At 42.9% G+C, this 14,582-nt stretch overlaps 1 protein-coding gene across 1 annotated transcript in view; it reads left to right on the forward strand.

Annotated features, from left to right (window-relative positions):
• The window catches only part of UQCRH (ubiquinol-cytochrome c reductase hinge protein), a 119,133-nt gene that overhangs the window by 30,848 nt on the left and 73,703 nt on the right, over positions 1–14,582 (forward strand). The gene's annotated exons all lie outside the window — the stretch shown is intronic.

Consider the following 14,582-nt stretch of genomic DNA (forward strand, 5'->3'; position numbering starts at 1 on the left):
ATATCCAAATCGAGTAACTGTAATAACGCATATTAGTGGCTTACTTACTGCGTGGGTGCGAGGGCACCGCTGTAGGTATAACAGTCTGGTGTTCAGGGAACCCGTTTTCCCGGGCTTTATCTGGAGATTAGCTAAACAGAGTGAAAGGACTATATGGCATTACAGTGAGAGGGAGTGATTTCGGCCGCTATTTTGGAGTGGTGTTAAGGTGCCTAAAGTGGGCATGCAAATATTAAGACCGAGGCTGGGAGAAAGGATTTCCGTATTCCAAAGTTGCACTACTACATAAAAAAACAATAAGAGTACCAATCCCTTATTGAAACATAATTGGTAAGCAATTTCATGTTATGCAGCATGACAATACCTGTAATCACTATGGTGACGGAAAATTATGGCGGACATCTTACAGTAGTCTACTGTGTTTAAGTGAACATGCACATTTGAAACCCGGGCAGGAGAGTTGCATTTACATTTTTACAGAATGGAAACAGAAAGAAAACAATTTTTACAGTAGGGACGTCCAGTCCTCAATCCGATTTAACCCATTCCGGATGCTGTTGGTGCGCAAAATCCAATGTAGTTCTTCCTTGTTTAACAATTGGGCCATGTCTGCTCCCCTGGGGGGCGGTTTGATGACTGTGATTACTGTCCATTGAAGATCCTTTTCATTGTGTCCATTGGCAGAGAAATGTTCCACAAGTGGTGCATTCGCTCTTTTGCACTTGATCCTACTCCGGTGTTGGCCAATGCGGAGTTTTATTTTTTGGCTGGTTTGTCCTATGTAAATAAACCTACATGGACAAAAGATGGCATACACTAGGTTTGAAGAGTTACAATTGGAAAAGGACTTGCGCTCAAAACTGATGTTGCCAAATGTGAACGTTTTTCCTTCAATTGTAGAATCACAGCAGATACAACCTCCACATTTATTGTGACCTATAATAGATGGGAGCCCCCATGCTTCATTAACCACATGGCTGCTGTGGGGATTTTTGCGCTGTGCTGAAATATTCAGATTCCCCTTCTTCATGACGAGCTCAGCTCGTCATCAGCACACGACACCCGTGGGTGATGACGAGCTGAGCTCGTCATCAGCAGCGAAAGGGTTAATGGTGGTTTTCAATATAGGTGATGGGAGTGCTGCCCTCACTAGATGGTCTTTGATATTTTTTGCGCGTTTAAAGGCAAACATTGGCTTTTCTAGATTGAGTTGTCCCGCATTTAGTATTGGCCAATGTTTTAAGACACTCTTTCTTATTGCGTTGGAAACAGGTGAAAATGTTGTGACACATATAAGTCTGTCCTCTTCATTCTTTTTCTTAGGCTCTAGAAGGGTTTCTCTTGGACAGTACCAAGCCCTTTTGAGGGATTTCCGTACTAGTTTGCGTGGGTAACCCCTGCTTCTGAGCTTCTTACTAAGGGTCTTTGCCTCCGAGAAGTAGTCATTCTTAAAATAGCAATTACGCCTAATGCGGAGGAATTGTGAGAACGGTAGGGAGTCTCTTAGTGCTCGTGGGTGATGGCTATTATATTCGAGCAAGGTGTTGCGCTCAGTGGGTTTGCGGTGTAGTGTGGTAACTAAGCGGCCCTCAGTATGTTTTATTTGTAAGTCTAGAAAGGGGATTGAGTCTTTGCTGGTAGATATGGTATAGCGGAGGCCTCCACTATTATTATTTAGCCAATGTTGGAATGCTAACAGGTTTTCAGGGGACTCATTCCATAATACAAAAATATCATCGATATATCTTTTCCACAAGGAAATTTCATTGTGGAAAGGATTGGACATATGGAGGATAGTACTGGTCTCCAAGTGGTCCATGTACAGAATGGCTAGGTTGGGAGCAAAAATTGCTCCCATGGATGTCCCTTTAACTTGACCGTAGAATTGCCCTTCAAACAAGAAAAAGTTTTTTGTGAGGCAGATTTCTAGTAGCTCCAGAATGAATAGTGAGGGTACATTGTGTGGACGTGTTCTAGATTCGAGAACCTTCTCAATGACCCGGAGGGATTCAAATTGTGGAATATTGGTGTACAATGATTCCACATCCAGCGTACACATAGTGCTGGATGTGGGGTCAAAGGGATAGTCTTCAATGAAATTTATCATGGCCATACTGTCCCTGATGTAACAGCTGGTTTCAGGGACGAACGGCTTGATGAAGTAGTCAATATAATGACCTAGGGGCTCAAGGATCGATCCACACCCCGAAACTATAGGGCGGCCTGGTGGTAGTTGAGGGTTTTTGTGAATCTTTGGCAAACAATATATCACGGGGGTCCGTGGGGATTTGGTATTGAGATAGTCATATTCTTTTTTGGACAAAAAAACCTGAATCAAGTGCCCTTATGGTAATAGTAATGATGAGATCTTGAATTTCCCCGGTGGGGTTCCTAGGGAGCCTACAGTAGTGCTCGGTGTTGTTAAGTTGTCTAGGCACTTCAGATTTATAGGATTCAACATCCTGGATAACTATGCCGCCCCCTTTATCCGCGGGCTTTATTATCAAGGACTGGTTATTTTTTAGGGAAGAGATGGCATTTTTCTCCTCGAGAGATATTGTACGGGATGAAAGACCTTTTATTTTCAAGGTATAATAGGTCCTTAAGTACCAATTTTTCAAATGTAGGGATTTCAGCTGGAATCATCCCAGCCGTAGGCGAGAATTTGGAGGGAGGCCTGAAAGGGGTGTTTGAGTGCTTGGGAATGGATGGGTTGAGATTGAAGAAACTCTGCAAACAAATTTTTCTAAAAAACCTTAGTAATTCAGTTTGTGTTTCCTGAAAATGAGGGCGTACTGTAGGTACGAAAGACAAACCTTTGCTGAGGAGTGATATTTCATTACTAGATATCATATGCTCTGTAAGATTAAAGATGGGCAGAGCACCAGTTTCAGAAGTGGTACTGGGTAAATCACTGACAGTTTGGTTTGGTATCTCTACCATCTGTAATGTTGGCGGCGCGTAAATCGTTCGCCGGGGGGGGTTCGGTGGTTTGGACCATGTTTTTCCTCTGCCCCTTGGTTGTCCCCGGCCCCCTTCTAAAAAAATTCCTATTAGAGGGTCCTGGGCTGTCACTCTGGTCAGATTGACCAGATGAGTCGGCTGAGCTGTCAGTGAATCCTACGTATTGTTGTCTCCTATTAAATCTGCCCCAGGGTCTCTGTTGCTGTGGACCATTGTACGGGCGATTGGTATAGTAGTCCTTGTTTAGGTAGGGATATGTTCTTTCCTGATTATAATTTTTTATATCCTTTTTACCTTAGTTTGTTTTTTATTCAGTTCGAATTTATGAAACTCTTCTACAGTTTTCTTTATTTTTTTTAAGAGTTTATTTGTTTCTGAACTGGTATTGCTATCACTGATTTGTTTTTCTAGGTCCGCTATTTCAGTGCTCAATTTAGTTCTTCTGTCGCTATATCTATTCCAAGCACCATCCAGTGCCGTGAGCAGGTCGTACTAATGTAGCTAAACCCATTCAAATATTTAGGATTGGTGGTAAAGACCCCTGGTACATTGCGTACTTGCAGGCCATGGGGAATGATATTAGATTTTAGATAATCAGTCTAGAGTCTAATCATTAAGAGTAACCGAACCTCTTTTTTCTTTAGTTTTTCTAAATCATCAGGTAGAGAAGTATTGGATGTGGATGGGCTCTCGGTTGGGTCAGAAAGGAGAGACGGACCTCCCAAAATTGTATTAATGTATTCCAAGTTGTACATAGGCGGGTGGGGATCAGACATGTTTGAGGGGACAGAATTTAAGTGGGAAATAGGGAACACAAGAGATCTGACAAAGGACAGGTTGAACCCACTCGAAAAAGAGCGAGGGGCTGGGATTACCCGAATCCCTTGCAATCCAGCGATTGCGCTTACTATGTTTACACAGAACAAGGGAACCCTTAAGGTATAGTATAGGGACCTTGGGCATTACGTTTTTACAAAGAACAGTGGTCCCTATATGGAACTGATATAAACAAAGAAATGAACATATACTTGATAAGTAATATGACTTCTGTCCGTCCGGACAGGATTTATTTTTCAATACGTGCAGGGATAAAAAATGTTTCTAGGAGAGAATGTCAAGTGGGCACAGCCGTGACCCTTAACATACAAGACAGAACAACAAAGAAACAATTTTAGACAGAGCAGGCGAATGCGTCTGCGTACTTGTATTTTAGTAGGGCAGACATAAAGTATCAGAAAAAACGCTCCATTGCAATTGAAAATTTCACATAAAGTATTTGCATATGGGGTTTACAAGTCGACGACGTTTCGATGCCTATAGAAATAAAGGCATCATCATCAGGACAAGAATTGACCTTATTTAGTGTTTTTGGACACAAGCAGTATTAAAAGCCTTTTCAATACATTTACTTTAAATACATATTTACAAATAGGAAAAAAGTGGGAAGAAACAAAAAGAATAACATAAGTATTTCGGCATGTATCAAAGATCCCTTTTCATTAAATATATGATCTGTGACATGCAGGTGGAGATTTAAAAAGTATTGGGGCGTTAACGGCGCAGTGACTATAATAGTGTTGACGGCGCAGTGGCATGGGAAATAGGGGGTTTTGACCCAGGCCGATGATTTGCCAAGAATGGTACAAAATTCAGTTACTCCAGTCACCTGCTATGTTTTAACTTAAGCTGCGTCAGTCCTGGGTAATGTTTACTGTCCTACGTTTTTAAAGTTTCGTTTTATGATCTGTTGGGCACCAAATTCCACAGTGAGATCCGTTCTTAATATAAGAATGGTGATCACACGCAGCTCCACCAGTAACTTCGAAAAGGACATAGGCCTGTGTCCTTAAGAAAATGTGGCCAAAGGTATATTATCAACATTTTATCTCGGAGTTGGGCTTAAAACGTTGCTGTTTTCAAAGCTATTTACAAGAATGAATTATGAACTGACGGAGGAAATGTAAATGGATGTTAATCTAAAGGGGTTTTGCCATCACAGATTCTGTTTTGTAGGTTCACTTTACTGTGCGCTTCCAGTCTGTTGTCATGGGGGATCTGAGGTGACAGTACATTTTTAATAATGTAAATCACTAACAGCATGTACCCTTCTATAACAGGTTGTGTAATTAAACGTAGAAGTGTCTCGCCTTCCCTCATCCTTTGTGAGCTCTGCTTGCTCACCGTCCTCCAAGATGAAGAGTTTCCATGGGTACTCTGGCCTCCTCCTGTTCCTCCTTCCTAACTTTATTTGATTTTTGGTAGAAAAATAGCTTACTAAAATGAATGAAGTTCCCCACTAGTCATGGCCTGGATACTAGGCTTTCAATATAAAATTAGCCTCCCAAATCCCCTTGGCTCTCCATCTAGATATCAAGGAGTCAATGCAATTATCATTTACAATACAGTTCTGCATTTCAAGCACGATTGTTACATATTTGAATAATCACTCCGGAATATATAAACCTATTTACAATACAATGGTGAATCAAATGAAGAAAAGTACATAATAAAATAAACAGAGGGGTGTGGATGTAGTGAAATATTGCAGTAAAGCAAGATAATCTACTTATGCACATCATGTGCACACCCAACAGTCTTGAAACGAATGGCACAACACACAACAACAATGTAGTGGCAGCACCATTTAAAGGGTTTAAGAAAATTCACCAGTAAGTATGTGGTTATTGTGATCACTAGCTTACTATTTAGTTTAGTTTGTTTATTTATTAGGCGCACAAATCATCCCCAAGGGGGTTCTCTAGGCGCCAGGCAGCAGTGGATATGACACTGTACGGTAGCAAGATTATAGGTTGAATAGCCAAGTTTTCAAACGTTTTTTAAACCGAGTGAGATCAGAACAGGCACGGATGGATAAGGACAGCTGGTTCTAGTGATGAGGGGCCAGAAAAGAAAAGGAGCGGCTCCACACCTGGTCGTTCGAATGTGTTTGGGGCGTAATAATAATAGATCACTAGATCTAAGATAATGGACAGCAATATACAGCTCTAATTTGTTTTTGAGCTAGCACTGCCCATATCTGTGCAGTTTTGCAAACTAGACAAAGGATATTAAAAAGGGCGCTTTTTTTGATCGGTAGCCAATGGAGGGAGCGTAGCGTGGGTTCCGATGGTGAGTGAGGAGTGAGGTTCATGGCAAGGCATGCAGTTGTGTTCTGCACCACTGGGAGCCTAGCAAGGAGGTTTTCATTTATTCCCACCAATAAGGCATTCCCATAGTCGATGCAACTTATTATCAGGGTTTGGACTAGTTTTCCTGGCCTGTAGTGGGGTCCACTGGAACACTTTCTTAAGCATTTGCATGAGGCCCAAACAGGTTCCAGAGATGCTTTTGACGTGTTCACTCATGGAGAGATTATCATTTAAGAGAACGTATAAGTTCTTTACACATTTTTTAGGGGTAGGTGGTGGACCCAACTCAGATGGCAACCAGTCAGCCAACCAGACGGAGTGGGCTCATCCAAATATAAGGATCTTCATATTCGTATTAAGCTGCACAAAGTTGACTCATTCATACGGCAAGTTTTAGCAAACAATCCTTGAATTTAATTTAAGAGTCGATTTAGGATCCATAGTAATGACCCATTGTGTTTCATCAGCATAGGAGATGGTTTGAAACTACATGACCTGATGAGTTTTGCTAGGGGAGCCAAATAAACATTGAAAAGGGTGGGGCTCAAAATCGAATCTTGAGGCACCCCTTTGTCCAGGACCATAGATGTAAATAAGTAGTCGCCCAGCTGAACTGAATGGGTGCGTTCAGACAAAGTTCTTAAGCCATTCCAAAGCTTTCCCGGTGATACCAATCTCCCTGAGGATCACTGGTCCAAGGCCAGTTAGATGATATCAGTGTCCTCTACTAACAGTAGCCGAACATTTCAGAGCCCTCAAAAATTTGGATTTGAGATATCCTTTGGTTAATCATGCACTGTACTGTCCAAGTCAGAGTGGAAATTTATCTTTCACTTTTCATGGCATAGAGAACATACTGAGTGGTAAACGTGGAGGTAATGGGGAACTCTGGGTCTGTCAATGCGAGGCACGATGGATATTAAAACTGCGTGCCGTAGAACAGGGAATCAACATTGACTCTGAGTTACAGTACTTCCTGTGATGTTGAATGCAGGAAACTGAATTTATACTGCTGTATAACCTGTATCAAATGGAGGGTTGTTGGAAGACAGCTATCTTAATGATGCTACAATGATACAAAAGTGTGAGGCTTCCCCCAAGAGCGTGGCCATTATGGGAAAATTGGTAATATGTCGGTCTGTAATTATACTTACTGTAGAATTCCATTGGGTGCGCTATTGAGACTTGTATCTATGTGGAAATAATTGTATATGATAAGATTGCAAATTAATTAAGACAGTAGAAAATGGATGATGTCCTTGTTTGAAAACTGGCATTATGTAAATGAGTTACATCTTCAATGATGATGTAGCTAGAATGCGCAAATACAACTGATTGTATCTGTGTCATTAATATGTTTTAAAATCATGGGTGTCAGCGCTTTATGTGTTCCCCTCTACATGGTTGTTATGTGTGTTTTTCCTATTAACTGCTTCCCTAATACCTGCCTTTATCTCTTGCTTAGGTTTTTCTAACATTTATATATTAGTTTCCTCTATTGCGCATATAAATCGAAAGGGCCTGTTGTTAGTCTATATTTCAGTGTCTTGCAGATTGGGACGGTAGCATTTACCCTGGATTCTGGTTGACGGACGTAGTTACGATTTACCTTTGTGGCTTTTTTGATTGGAAATAGTTATTTGGGCACTTATCCGATTTGGAATCTTATTACGTTATGACATTAATGTGTTTTTAATAATTGGTCACGGTTTCGAAATGGGATATGTGGTGGAAATAGCCTCAACACGCAATTGATAATTTTAATGGAACATTAGCTTATCAGGGATTATACTTTTTAAAGATGGCGCTTATTTACGATTTAAAGCTTATGACTGGTATGTTTACAGTCCGTCCATGATCTCTGACTTGTAAGAATAAATAACGTTTCAAATATGGCGCCGATGCAACACACCAATGAACCTGTCGGCATTATTCGCCGCGACCCGGCGCTTTGAAATAATATAAATGTAATTAAGTGAAAATGATTATCGGTTTTAGAAACTATCTTATTTTTTGTAATGCATTAGTTTGTACGATGTAAATATACCGATCGGGTACAGCGAATGATAATATCGGTAAGCTGTGCTCTTGAATGAAATGTTATAATAGTTGATATGAGGGCATTTTAAGGCAATTTGGATTACTAAATGAGGTACTGGCACGTAAAGAAGATTATTTTGACTTTCGGCTGGATTAATTATGTGAAGAGTAAGAAGTTTTGTCAGTTATTTTCTTTTTTACTTGAATTATATTTGAAATAATAGGTATATAACCGGGGACAATCATATGATTTTTTTTGTTCTAGATACACCCTAGTGAGGAATTTTATGATTAACAGATGACTCTTTCTACAACAATAAGATGTACTTAGGTAAGCAAATTTCGCAAATGAACACAGTCAAGATTGGTATTGACGTATGAGATGTATATTGGAGCAGAGAGTGGGACCAAGCTCTCAATAGGGTTTTTTCTTTGTATTAGGATGCATTACTTCTACAACCGACAAAAGGAAATTTGCTCATGAAATCTCCTACATTGAAGAAATGTTACTATCAATCTATGTTTATGTGGAAGAGGCACAACAGTTATTGGATTTTGGTAAGTGTATGGACTAACTGACCAGGCTAGCTACTATTGAAATCGTTTTATAGAATATTTGGAGTAAATGATAGGACTGAGTTCTGTAAGCAGTTTTGTCTCTCCCCTCATACTAGGTTTTATTGTGACTATATCTGCCAAGGGAAAATTGTCTGTGATTCCTAATATTGAATGAACAGTCCATGGTGAGTGTTCTCATTAGTAGATCACAATTGGAGGATGGTGACAGTAGATTCAAGCATGTTGGGCCCAGAAATGTCCTCTCCTCAGACCAATTCTCTAAGGTGCCAATTTTGAATCATTTTTTAATTGGTTTTGATGTCTGGGATTCTTGGTACACGGTGAAATAGAAAGTGAATCATTGAATTTGAGCGGTGAGGGTAATAAGGTTCTATTTATTTGGCATCTGGTTTGTGGTGTACACACTATGGGTGTTTTCTGATATTCTCTTTTTCTTTTATCTTTCTTATTTTTCCTTTTTGTCTTTCTATTGGTGGAGGTTATGCCTAACCTGACTGATAGATTTGGTAAATTGTAATTCGGTCTTGCATTTGTTTGTTACAGCCTTGTGGATGTCTTTGGGTATTGTCCTATAGACAAAACACTTGTTGGCTGTGTTATCAAAGAACTGAATTTTGTACAAACAAGTCTTCTTGAGAGTGCAAGACATGAGAATAAAGATCATGGACTAACACTTGATGTTATTATTGCATATGGACCAAAAACATGGAAATTGATGATATATTATAAATATTTAGCTTTTGCTCAGGGAACCATTTCTTTCCTCTTAGTGTCCTCTACTAAGACTGATTCCGTGCTTTCAGATGATTCAAGGTAGGATGCTAGTTGGAGATTTAATACAGACTCTAGGATTTTTGCTATGAAAGAAATTAGGGATATAGGTCTGTAGTTTACCATGTCCACGGGGTCTGCTATGGGTTTTCTAAGAAGGGGTTTAATGTGTGCTGTCTTCCATTTATGTGGAATGGTGGCCGACTGTAAGGAACGATTGCACAAGTCTGTGATTGGAGTAAGCAAAATGGGAGTCACTGTGGCATTCACGTGAGGGGGCAAGATCTGACAGGGATCCGTTTTTTATTGTACTTAATCGAACCTGGTATTTGATCCTCTGTTACCGGGTTAAAAACATTCCAGAGTGGAGGACTGAGAGTTAATCTTAGCATCCTGAAATTCCTGAGTATATGTATTGTGTTAGTTGGCAAAAGAATTGTAGATCTTGTTAATTTTTTGTTCGGAGTGTACAGCGAGGTTACCGTAATGGGATTGAGATGTGGGTATTATTGGATTGCAGCTGCTCGGGTTAGGGAGTTCTTTAAGGATTTTAAAGAGCTCTTTCGAAGAGTTTTTTGCAGAATGAATTCTCTCAGCTATGTGAGTTCTTCTAGCAATGTTACAGTATTTTAAATATTTCCTTAGGACTATTTTTTAGGCAAGTCTTTCCTCCATTTACATTCTAACTTCCTAGCTGTGGACGTCTCTTTCTTTAGAGATTCAAAGTACCAGAAGCAGGAGGGTTTTCCCTTTTCAATTTCGATCTTTTTAGCCTGGCAATGGTGCTCAAGGCCTTTATAAGACGGTCTTCAAAGACTTTTAGTGCAAGATTGATGTCTTTGTAGTCCGATATGGTAGGGGGTGTGAAGACTGGGAGAAAGGTGGAGGGGGCTTCCTTCCTCCAGGGTCTTGTTAGTTTGATGGCCTGACTTAGGGTTTCCTGAATGGCCAAGTGGAAATCAATAGAAATGATTGGTCTACACCTGCGCAACAGGAGTGCCCACTACTAAGTTGGTAGCATCTGTAAATATTAGATCAAGGGTGTGCCAAGCTAAATGAGTAAGACCGGATACCATTTGATAGAGACCCAGTGATTCCATGTCTGATAAGAGGCACATGGTTTTGGGTCAGTTCGGTTATCAATATGATAATTAAAATCACCCAGGATCAGAAAATTGTCTGCTGTTAAGATGTGAGATGCTAGCCGTTACAGGAGTTTCAAACTGAAATCTTTCTTTTCATCAGGTGGGTGATTGCTGGACTTGGGCCTTTTTGGCAGGTTCGCACTTTAGCACTGTAGCCCAGTGTAAAGTGCATGCTCACTCTGAGTGTGTGTGTGCTGAGAGTGGCCTGCTTTCCCATAGGAATGCATGGGGGATGTGTGTGCCGTGGTAATTCCTGATATATGGGGAGTGCAGGGTAGAGTTTGATATGTGCAAACTCGTGGTAATAAATGCGCAATAGTGTGCGCAGATTTATTGTGTCTAGTGTAGAAGTGCCAATTTTAGAGTTGGCCTTTCTGTGTGCTGTGAGATGGGAATTGCCTGTTTGGGTTGTGAGTGAAAGGGGCTGGCTGGTGTTTTGGCTCCAGGAGCCAGAGTGAGTCTGCCCGGTGGTGAATAGGGAGGTCTGCATCAAGATGGGAGGGAGGAGTTGCACCTGGGACCTGAATAGGACTGTGCCTTCCCTCCACTATGCTGGCTCTACCCCCTGTGGTGCGTCTGATGTCCCTGGCCTGTCTTGTGAATAGGGAGAGGGGCCGAGCAAAACAAAGTGCTCCAGAACCAGTTGCGTCTGGTTCTCCCCTTGCCTGCATAGTTTAGACAAAGCATTTGTAGCATAAATGTTCTTGTTCTTGGACTGGAATCTACCAGGGGTGCGCTGCTACTGGAGCTCAGGGCAAGGCTTGCCTCCCTGGGCTCTGCCCTGCCCCTGGATGCCTGGAGGACTTCTTGGGACCCTTCTGCTTGGCTTCTATTTCAAGACCTTAGGACTTTGGCTTTATTTTTATCCTTGAGGGCTTTATGCTACCTGAATGCCCCTGGGAGCGCTGTGACCTTTTCCTTGTGGCCCTGTAAGAGGGAATCCCCAGCGTAGGGATTCCCCCCGTGGCCCTTTCATGGCGGGTGCCCACCCCGCTTATTTTGATACTTATTAGCTGGTGCCTACCCTGCATTCTGGCCATTTTATTTATTATTCCTAGCGGGTGCCCACCCCGCGTCATGGCCGCCTATTGGTGTTATTTTAATTACAGGTGCCTACCTCGCTTTCTATTTTGAGCTAGAGGGAGCCTACCCCTCGTTCGCCTCGCGTTTCACCACCTCTGCCCGGAAGGAGTGAAACCGGAAGGAGAAGTCCGGCCATCCGCCTGGTTGTGGGCAGGGCCGGCAACGTATGCTGGAGCCTCGCGGGCTCCCCTTCCGCCCCCCCCGGCCGGGGAGAAGCAGCACGGAGCTTCGCGGGCTCAATAAATAAGTCCCGGTCCCAGGAGAGGGACCTTGGTGAGGGCGCTGGTGTGGAGGCGTGCAATGGCTGTTTGGCGTGGCTCCCATTATCCAAGGAGAGCCCCGCTGTGTCTGCCGCAATTATCGAGAGAGCCCCGAGAAGTGGGGCCTCTCCTGCTGCACTCTGCCAGGATCCCCTGTGAAGTGGAGAGGATCTCGGCGCCTGTCCAGAGTCTGGAGGAGACCTCCCTCGCAGCCAAAAGGGAGCCTGGTGAGTGGGGAGGCTGAGGGGAGGTGAGAGCAAGGCACCGGTGCCCATATTCTGAGCGGCCCCACCTGACAGCGGGCCGCTCCCACGGGAGCATATTTGTTTAAAGGGCCCCAGTGGGTGTCCAGGTGGGACGGTGGTGCCGGGTTCATATTTCTGTCTCCAGCCGCCCTGATGGCTAGAGGGCAGCTGCTACATGGGCACTAATGATTTACAGAGCCAGAAGGGCCCGTGTACCTCCTTTCGTTATGGGGGCATAATGATTCCTAGAGCCTGAAAGGCCCCTAAGCTCGTGGACCTATTTATCTAAAATGCCAGCGTGCTCCACATTTTGGGGGCAAGTTCTTCTTTCACTTTATTTTTGTGCACAAACATTTCAGGAGCCAGTGTGCTCCAGGGGACACATGTTTATTTTTAGAGCCTAATGGGCTCCCACGTTTTGCACATTTGCTCTAAGGGCCAATGGGAGCCCATGCCGCAGTTTTGACTTCACAGCTGCCCAGCAAATAGTGGGCAGCTGCACCGTTTAGGTTCTTCTTTATTTCAGAGGACAAGTCTTTTAAAGAAAAACCAAAGGGGGTGATGGACGGATGTCTTTTAACCCATGAGTGAGACGCACTCCTTTGCCTCATCTCTGCCTGCACAGCTGTGCAGCACTTAGTGCCAGCTGCAACGTTTAGGCCTTCATTGAGATTCCCAGCTGCCCAGCAAGTAGTGGGCAGATGCCATGTTTAGGTTTGCGCCAAGTGCGCCCCGGGACTGTCACTGCTTAGGCAGCAGCCCTGACTTTGTGGACAAAGGGCATTTGAGCTCCTTGGAGATGGCCAGTTGGCCCAGGGGACTATTAGGTTTGTAGGGCGCAAGGCCCTAGCGTACTTTTTATATGTGCTAGGAAATGTAATGTTTGTAGTATGTTTTATGCACCTTGATTTATGCTCATATATGTGCTTTTATGATTGCTAGGTTTTACCTACGGTTTTATTTCTCTACTGTGGTCTAGGTTTGATTTATTCTTTACTGCAGGTTATGTTGCTAAGTTTATTTCCTGATGCGAGTTATGCTTTGGAGATTGTGGTTTATCCTATTTTAGCTTATGAGGTTGGCGCAGAATAGAGTTCCCGCCTTATGTGATAGTGTGCCTGTTCTGATTTAGGTTACAGGTTGATGCGGAGTATAGTGTCTGCCAGTGATTACTGGCTGTGTTCTAAGTTCATATATATTCTTACTTTTACTGTTCTTTACTAAGTGCTAATTCTGACAGTGGCTCACGTGGCCCTGTCATGTGTAAATAATCCCTTGTAAATATTGCCCGTGCCAGTTGGCACAGTGTATATTGTGTGATTACTATCTGCTGTGTTTTTATTGTAAATACAAAGGCTATTTTTATATAACCTTGTGTGGAGTTCCTTTTGTGGTGTGCCTAGTGTGTTGTTACTGTGTGTGTTGTGCAAATACTTTACACATTGCCACCGAGATAAGTCTAGCTGCTCGTGCCAAGCTACCAAGGGGGTGAGCAGGGGTTATTTTTGGCATGTAACTCCCTTTCCCTGACTAGAGTGGTGGTCTCTGCCTGGCGTATGCCTTAGCCAACCAGAGATCCCCATTTCTAACAGTGATAAACTAGTGTTCCCTTCCAGGTTAAGTTGGTTGAGGTTTTAATTGAAATATCATTTCTGGCGTAGGTCAAGGTATCCACTCTTAGAGGATTTCTTGTCACAATAGCTACTCCCCCTCCCTTTTTGTGCTGTCTATCACACCTAATTATAATGTAGCCTTGAGGAAATGCTATAGCTATGGAGGGGGGAGGAAGACTGATTTAGCCAAGTTTCAGTACATATATCTGGCTTTGTAGACTCTAAAAGACCTTAAAGTTCTGAAGCATGTTTGGGAATAGAACGTGCATTTAGTTAAGTGCATTGTAACTGGGGAGGGGTGTGGTTAACCATTTCCAGAGTAATAGTATTACTATTAGCAGAGCGATTGCTGCTTAAAGGGTCATATATTGAGGGCCCAGGACACTATACCTGGTTGGGGAAGTTGTATTGCCCCAGCAGAATTTACAGGTGTTACATTGCCAGTGCTCTAGATTATGAGATGGGTGGAGTTTCTTCCTGCAGAAGGTGTTTCCGTATCTAATTGTGGGTTTATATAGCGCTAGAATCGACTCCCGGAGGAGTATCTCCGCGCTTCGACCTCTGGGGAACCCGTCCTGGCTCACCTGAGAGATGGTCCCTAATGGGTATCTCTAAGGTGCGACCAAGCATCCCCGGCGGTCTGGGAGGGCCGTTGTGAAGATGAGGCAAGCTAATGCCCAGAGTTGCCGAGTGTGGTCCCTGACTGGAGTAGGCGCTGAGGCGAGAATTATCG

Source organism: Lissotriton vulgaris, chromosome 1_1 (assembly GCF_964263255.1).
Source record: "Lissotriton vulgaris chromosome 1_1, aLisVul1.2, whole genome shotgun sequence".
Taxonomy (NCBI): Eukaryota; Metazoa; Chordata; class Amphibia; order Caudata; family Salamandridae; genus Lissotriton; species Lissotriton vulgaris.